The following is an 8838-nucleotide window of genomic DNA, read 5'->3' on the forward strand; positions in this document are numbered from 1 at the left end:
TATAGCATCTTCCTTCCCCTCCCCACCACTTTTTTATTGTGTCATCTTACCCCTTCCTTTCCAGTCCTGAAGAAGGATCTTGGCCCAAAATGTTGACTGCTTGTTCATTTCCATATTTGCTGCTGAGTTCCTCCATCATTTTGTGTGTTGCTTTAGATTATTTTTATAAATTTTATATGGGGAATTTTACCATGTTGACCCAAAATTTGTCATTGCTGACTTATGAGAAAAATATGAACTTGCCAAGTGAATTTGGAGAAGCCTCAGTAGAAAGACTCCAAACAACAAGAAGGCTTCAGCTATGTAAATAGTAATGTCTGGCCATCGGAAAGTCCCGCTTGTGGCAAATGGTGCAGAAGTAGCTCTGCTCCATCTCCCAACACTGCTTTCAAAGGGAAAGGAATGATGGCAGTCAGAACAACCTCTTCCCTAAAATTACTGTTAAAGAAACCTTTTGACAGGTGCTAAGTTACATTCCTATGCTTAGCTTTTTGATAGAAAAGTGAAATGTTTCTGTATGTTTTTGACAAAACAAAAGCCATTAGAAAATTTTCAAATAATGAACAGGTTTGAAAGAGTAACTCATTTCCTCCCACCACTCCCAGAAAACTTTAAAACGTTGTGCACAGTTTAATTATTGTAGAAGATCTAAATCTACCAGTACTTCTTTCAGCACCTGGAATTTAAAATCTGGAATCCAAAGTCAGGAATAATTTTGCAAACAACTGACACCAACTTGGAATTTCCATGTTCACACAGAAATGTAAAGGTTGATCCCCTCTCCTTCCCCTCTCTGAGGCGGAACATTCTGTCCTCAGTAAAGGCCTCACCTTTGTCCCCATTCACCCGCACCACAGCGAGTTCCACACCTGCTATGACCTTGAACTCTTCTCCTATCTTCTACCTTCCTCCTCTTCTTTGACACCCCAACCTGGTTCTCTGCCTGTTCTGGATCTTTTCATCTCGAATGCTGATGTGACATCAACCGTCTCAACTTCAGCACTCCTCTCTCCTCACCGAACCTTACCCCTCAGAAGGCACTGCCCTCCACTCTCGTCGCACTAGTCCCAACCTTACCATCAAACCCACAGACAAAGGGGGTGCTATTGTAGTGTGACACACTGACCTCTACCTTGCTGAGGCCAGGTGGCAACTCTCAGACAGCTCCCCTTACCTACCCCCGAGGAGGACCCAACTCCACACCATCCGTAAATTGTCTCCAACACATCACTGACCACATCCAATCTGGAGATCTCCCAACCACTGCCACCAAGCTCATAGTTCCCTTACCCCACACTGCTCACTTTTCCCTCCCACCCAAGATCCACAAACTGGACTGTCTGGGTAGGCATATGCTCTCCGCCTGCTCCTGCATGAACTCAAGTCCTCATACTTTGACTCCATTCTATCCCGTTTGGTTCAGACCCTTCTCACCTACATCTGCAACACTCCTCATGCCCTCAATCTCCTAAATAACTTTAAATTCCCTGGCTCCTTCATCTTCATATTCAGCAGGAATGTTTAGTCCCTATACACTTACACCCTCCACCAAGAAGGCCTCAAAACTCTCCGCTTCTTTCTTGGCAAAAGAACCAACTAATCCCTCTCCACCACCACCCTCTTGGTCTGGCAGAACTGGTCCTCACCCTGAACAATTTTCCCTTTGGCTCCTCCCACGTTCTCCAAACTCAAGGGGTAGCTATGGGCACTCGCATGGGCCTCAGCTTTGCCTGCCTCTTCACTGTTCATGTAGAATAGTCCACATTCAAAAGCTTCCCTGGTTATACTCTTCATCTCTTCCTCCACTGCATTGACAACTCCATTGGTGGTGCTTCATGGACCTGTGCTGAGCTTGTCAATTTTATCAACTTTGCCTCTAACTTCCACTCTGCCCTTAAATTCACTAGGTCCATCTCTGACACTTCCATACCCGTTTTCAATTCAAAATGTCAATCGATGTCTTTTATAAACTTACTGATACCCACAATTATCTCGACTATATCTCTTCACATTCTAGCTCCTGTAAAAATACCATTCCCTATTCTCAGTTTCTTGGCCTTTGCTGCATCTGTTCCCAGGACGCAGATTTCCATTCCAGAACATCCAAGATGTCCTCCTTCTTTAAAGAATGGGGGTTTCCTTCCCTCTACTATTGATGTGGCCCTCACCCACATCTCCTCCATTTCCTGCTCTTCTGCGCTCACCCCATCTTCCCTCTTGTCCTTACCTGCTTCCCCATTGGCCTTCACATCCAAATCATTATCCTCCACAAATTCTGCTACTTCCAAAGGGATCCTATCACTAAATATATCTTTACATTCCCCCCACCCCCTGGCTTTCTGCAGGGATCGCTCCCTCTGCAATTCCCTTATCCATTCATCCCTCTCCACTAATCTCCCTCCAGGCACTTATCTCTGCAAGTGGCCTTGGTGCTACACCTGCAAATACATCACCTCACTCACCTCCATTCAGGGTCCCAAACAGTCCTTCTAGGTGAGGCAACACTTCACCTGTGAATCTGCTGGGGTCATCTGTAGTATCTGGTGCTCCCAATGTGCCTCCTCTACATTAGTGAGACCTGTTGTAAATTGGGGGACCACTTCGTCAAGCACCTCTGCACCGTCCGCCACCAGTGGGAATTCTCAGTGGCCAGACATCTTAATTTCCATTCCCATTCCCATTCCAACTTGTCCATCCATGGCCTCCTCAGCTGCCAAGATGAAACCACCCTCAGGGTGGAGGAGCAACACCTTATTTTCCATCTGGGTACCCTCTAACCTGAAGTAATGAATATAGATTTCTTCTTCTGGGAAACAAATTCCCCCCCCCCCCCCCATTCCTCTATTCACCACACTGGCCTTCTCACCAGCCTCTTATTTTCCTCGGGTCCCCTCCTCCCTCCCCTTTTCTTCTATGGTCCACTCGCCTCTCCTACCCGAGTCTTTCTTCTCCAGCCCTTTACCTTTCCTACCCTCCTGGCTTCACCTATCACCTTCCAGCTAACCTCTCCCTCCCCCCACCTTTTTATTCTGGCATCTTCCCGCTTCCTTCTCAGCCTTGAAGAAGGGTCTCGGCTCAAAACCTCAACTGTTTACTCATTTCCATAGATGCTGCCTGACCTGCTGAGTTCCTCCAGCGTTTTGTGTGAGTTACTTCGGATTTCCAGCATCGGCAGACTTCCGCGTGATTATGTTGAGGTTGTTGTCAGCTATGCAAGTAAACATTGATAACTGTGGCAATGACTGTTGACATTTCCTTGTAAATTCTGGGCCTCAGTAATTATTGTCCACATTAAAGTAACTACAAATATTTCAGACATTTTTAAGAATAAAACTAATTAAATATTACAGGGGTGGATCTATGTGCGAATGGAAATCACGACTGTGAACAGATATGTGTCACCACTGCCACAGGCTATTACTGCAAGTGCCATTCTGGTTTTCTGCTAAATGAGGATCTGAAAACCTGTGCAAGTAAGTCACTTACCACTCGCAGTATTTGATGCTCATTTTCTTTAAACTCGGAATAGAAATGTATGCTACGGGTGTGGACAATACTTAGTGCTAATGAAAGAATTGCTTATCAGATGAGAGTCAGATACTTTACATTCATCTTTTTAATTATCAACAGTTAGAAGAAAAATCTTAAAGTATAATTTGGTTTAGTGCAACAAGAGAACGGCAGTTTATTTGTCCTACATTTATCCGTTTTTCAGATTGGTGATCAAATAAAACAATGTTTTCTCAACTGATGTCTCAATTTTTCTATTTCAAAGGTTTCAAAGGTATATTTAACATCAGACAAATAATACATCAGTATTATACATCCTGAAATGTATAATGTATGATGGTTTTCTTCCCAACCATCCATGAAAACAGAGGAGTTCCCCAAAGAACGAATGACAGTCAAATGTTAGAACCCCAAAGTCTCCCCCAGCTCCCCCCTCCCGTGCATTCGCGGCAGCAAGCAACGATCTCCCCCCTCCTCCCACTGGCCAAAAAAAGCATTGGCACCCACCACCGAGCACTCAAGCATGAGCAAGGCAATAGCAAAGACACAGACTTGCAGTTATTCCTAAGACTTCGCATTTCACCTGATATTCGACATACCACAGGCTCTTTCTCTCCCTAATAAGGGAGAAAGAAGTGTCTCCAGTTTTCACAGCGAGCGGGGAGACATGACAAACAACTCGCTGGTTTACATTGTTAAAAGTCTGCTACATCACTTTTTTTTGAGCTCTGTGCCCAAAGATCATAAATCTCTGGGCACACAGCCGCAGGTATTCCAACTCCCCCGACGACACACGGGTCTCCTGTCATGACACCGACCCTCAATCTGCCCGTCTCCAGAGCCCCGAGATCTTAGGCTTCTAAAACCAACCTGAATACTTAGGCCGAGCTCTTGGCATGCCGAGCAACAACAGCCGGTTATGAAACCCTGAGAGCGGGTCCCATCCCCACAAATAACCGTAGTCAGCGTGTAACTCCAGGTCAGAATCCTCAAAAGAACCCTGAAAGAGTTGAAGTGGATGAAGTGGCAGTTTTTGTAACATTGTATGTACAGTGCCTATAAAAAGTACTCATCCCCACACCTTGGAAATTTCCATGTTTTACTGTTTTACAACATTGAATCGCAGTGGATTTAACTTGGCTTTTTTGACATTGATCAACAGAAAAATGGACTCGTGTCAAAATGAAAAGAGATCTCTGCAAAGTGATCTAAATTAATTACAAATATAAAACACAAAATAATTGATTGCTTAAGTCTTTACCCCCTTCAAGTCAGTAGATGCACCTTTGGGCGCAATTACAGCCTTGAGTCTGTGTGGATAGGTCTCTATCAGTTTTGCATATCTGGACAGTGCAATTTTTCCCCTGCCTTCTGTACAAAACTGGCAAGCTCTGTCAGATTGCATGGGGATCGTGAGTGAACAGCCTTTTTCAAGTCCAGCCACAAATTCTCAATTGGATTGGGGTCTGGACTCTGACTTGGCCACTCCAGGACACTAACTTTGTTGCTTTTAAGCCATTCCTGTGTAGCTTTGGCTTTATGCTTGGGGGTCATTGTCTTGCTGGAAAACAAATCTTCTCCAAAGTCACAGTTCTCTTACAGACAGCCTCAGATTTTCCTCCAGGATTTCCCTGTATTTTGCTGCATTCATTTTACCCTCTACCTTCACAAGCCTTCCAAGGCCTGCTGCAGTGAAGCATCGCAACAGCATGATGCAGTTACCACTGTACTTCATGGTTGGGCTGGTATGTTTTTGATGATGTGCAGTGTTTGACTTACGCCAAACACAGCGTTTAATCTGATGGCCAGGAAGCTCGATTTTGGTTTCATCAAACCATAGAATCTTTTTCCAGCTGACTTCAGAGTCTTCCACATGCCTTCTGGCAAACTCTAGCTGAGATTTCATGTCAGTTTTTTTCCACAGTGGCATTCTCTTTACCATTCTCCCATACAGATGCCACTGGTGAAGCACCCGGGCAAAAACTGTTGTATGCACAGTCTCTCCCATCTCAGCCACTGAAGCTTGTAACACCTCCAGAGTTGTCATAGGTCTCTTGGTGGCCGCCTTCACTAGTCCCCTTCTTGCATTGTCACTCACTTTTTGAAACCGGCTGCTCTCGGCAGAATTACAGCTGTGCCATATTATTTCCATTTCTTGATGATTGACTTAAACAGAGTATACGAAAGAGAATTTTTGTTGATCAGTTTTTCTATACCTTTTCCACTGCTGTGTTGTTTCAAGTGAGTAAAATACATAAACACAATTTTTTCTGTTATTAATCTTTATTTTGAAAGCACTGAAACATTTGCAATTGCATTTTATGAAAGTAATTAAAATATTAGTGACACACAAACAAATTGCTGGAGGAACTCAGTAGGCCAGGCAGCATTTATGGAGAAGAGTACAGTCGATGCTTTGGGCTGAGACCCTTCATCAGGACTGGAGAAAAAACAATGAGGTGTCAGAGTTAGAAGCTGGGGGGCGGAGGGGAAGAAGGGAAGGAAGACCCACAAGCTGATAAGTAAAACTGGGAGTGGGGGAGAAGTGAAGCAAAGAGCTGGAAAGTTGAATGATGAAAGAGATAGATGTCGGAATGGGAATGGGAAGTGGGTTGCCACTGGGAGGTCCTGCTTTTTCTGGTGGACTGAGCATGGGTGCTCGGCAAAGCAGTCTCCCAATCACTCCCATTCCCATTCTGACATGCTGGTCCATGCCCTCCTCTAGTGCAGCAATGAGATCACACTCAGGTTGGAGGAGCAACACCTTATATTCCATCTGGGTAGCCTCCGACTTGATGGCATGAACATCGATTTCTTGAACTTCCAGTAATGCCCCCATCCTTCTACTTCACCATTCCCTATTCCCTTCTCCCTCTCTCACCTGTTGTCCTTACCTGCCTATCACCTCCTTTTCTTTCTTCCGTGGCCTTCTGTCCTTTCCAAACAGACTCCCCTTTCTCCAACCCTGTAGCCCTTTCACCAATCAACTTCCCAGTTCTTTACTTCACCCCTCCCAATTTCACCTATCACTTACTACCTTGTATGTCTTCCTTCCCTCCCTCCCACCTTCTTATTGTGACCCCTCATCTTTTTTTCTCCAGTCCTGATGAAGGGTCTTGACTTGAAATGTCGACTAAACTTTTTTCCATAGATGCTGCCTGGCCTGCTGACTTCCTCCAGCATTTTGTCTGTGTTGCTTGGATTCCCAGCATCTGCAGATTTTCTCTTGTTTTTTAAAAATTGTTAATGACTTCTTAATGATGCCTATATTCACAAGTTAGAACTTTACTTTGCAGAAGAAGCTCAGAGAAGAATCACTATTAAAGATACATGCCAGTGTGAAGCTCTTCTTGATTTCCAAAGGGATGTCCAATCTACATTTCAAAAACTGTCAAGCAAGTATATCCTTTTACTGCTGTGGTTCATATTTCCATTTAGATTATTTGTTATGGTTTAATGGGTTACTTTGCATAAGCTTTGTAAATCTATCAGAAGCAGAAAACAGTTTTTGAGGTAATGGATGGTTCAAGATAATGACTGATCAGCCTGATAAATGTAACAATACTGGATGCTCAGTATAAAGTGATTCCTAAAACACAGAGGCTCTCAATGGATGAGATTAGCTGGTACCCATTCACGCGAAGTACTTCTTGGTAGTGAAATAACTCACAACTGATTCAGAACTTTCTCTAGAATTGCATAAATCTGGAGCACTTTAGGAGCTAAAGATTACAGATGGATTACATCTTATGTCATCCCACAGTGATATCTGTAGGGAAGGTTTAAAAAGATAGCTAAAATCAGAAGATAGTGAAGAAAATAAAATCTTCTTAGTGTTTTATGTATATTCAATGAAAGATTTGGTTGAAGACTATATTTTACATAACAATTGAAGATTTTTACAGACCAGTGGTAATTATCCTTAACTATTTTATACTAGATCAAGTAACAAAAAGGATACAAAGATTTGAACGTGAGCTGGGACGATATTGAACATTGCGTGTATACTCTGTTTAAAGAGTGTTATGCTAATTTCTTGCAGTTGTTTAGCTAATTCATTCTGAACTTCTAATCATATTCATAATAATCCCAACATTTGTACTTTCAGATTAAAACTAGGTTGTAAGGGCTGTAATAAGGCATATAAAATTAACATATTTAAGAAGTAAACAGAAACTAGTGTATTACCCAAATCTTTCTAACTGGTATTACTAGACAATGCATTGACTCAGCTGATGAAGGTACTGACTTTACTACTGTGATACATTTCTTAAGAGCTATATATTAGAATTAGACCTGACTGTATACAAATAACTAGGTTGCTAGTTATTGAAATGATTTATGATAAACAAATACTAAAATGTTATGTACAATAATTGCTACCAAACGGATTTCCATAAACATAGGGTTCTGGTAACAATATTTTTAGTCACCGATATAAAGTAATGTTACTAAAAAGAGAATGCATAATGTATATTTGAATGAAATGTTAATGTCTATTTTTAGTATCAATTACGTATATATGACAGTAAAGGAGATCAACAAATTATGTGGTGTGTTTTATTCTCTGATCCTGTAATTTAAAGTAAAACTACTTATAATTTGTAGTTCATACAGGAAATGGCACGCTTCTGAATCGATTACTGTACATACATTAAAAATGTCTCCAAACGTGGCATAAGGCATCATCTTTTCTTTCTTATGGTACCCGATCATTATCCAATCATTTGGGGAATCTTTTGTACATCAATTTTATTTGCTGAACTACATACTGAACTTATCATTGTCCTAATTAAATAGGATCTGCATTTGATTGGAGAGGAGCTTCTACCTTCTCCTACCTTTTCCACCTATCACCTCAGATTATTTTGATGGAAGTGTGGCTTGTTGTAAAATGCCATGAACAAATTATACTTTATTGCATAAATTATAAGTGACTTTGGAACAGCATGGGTGCCACTGAGCCTTCCTTCAATGATCCTACAATGATGCATTTCATGCCTCAGTGCAACATGCTATAATGACTGTTGTGCTAATAAGCCCCTAGCTTGCTGCACCTTGGGGCCACGTGTCACAGTAGCTGAATGTGTCAGTTCATCACCTGAAAGGCGTTTCAATTGTACTGGAGTGTAGAGTCTCACCTCCAGCTAGTCTTTCACATTTACCCCCACCCCCACCCCCATCCCATTTCTCCTTCCCTTCATGGCATCTTCTTTTCTAATGTGGCGGGGCATGATATTAAGAGTTTGCTTCTCTACGGTCAGTATAGCAATGATATAACACATAAGCTCTGAATAGAAGTTTTGATGGGAAACATCAAAACTTTTA

This window comes from Mobula birostris, chromosome 2, assembly GCF_030028105.1.
Source record: "Mobula birostris isolate sMobBir1 chromosome 2, sMobBir1.hap1, whole genome shotgun sequence".
In the NCBI taxonomy this organism is placed as follows: domain Eukaryota; kingdom Metazoa; phylum Chordata; class Chondrichthyes; order Myliobatiformes; family Myliobatidae; genus Mobula; species Mobula birostris.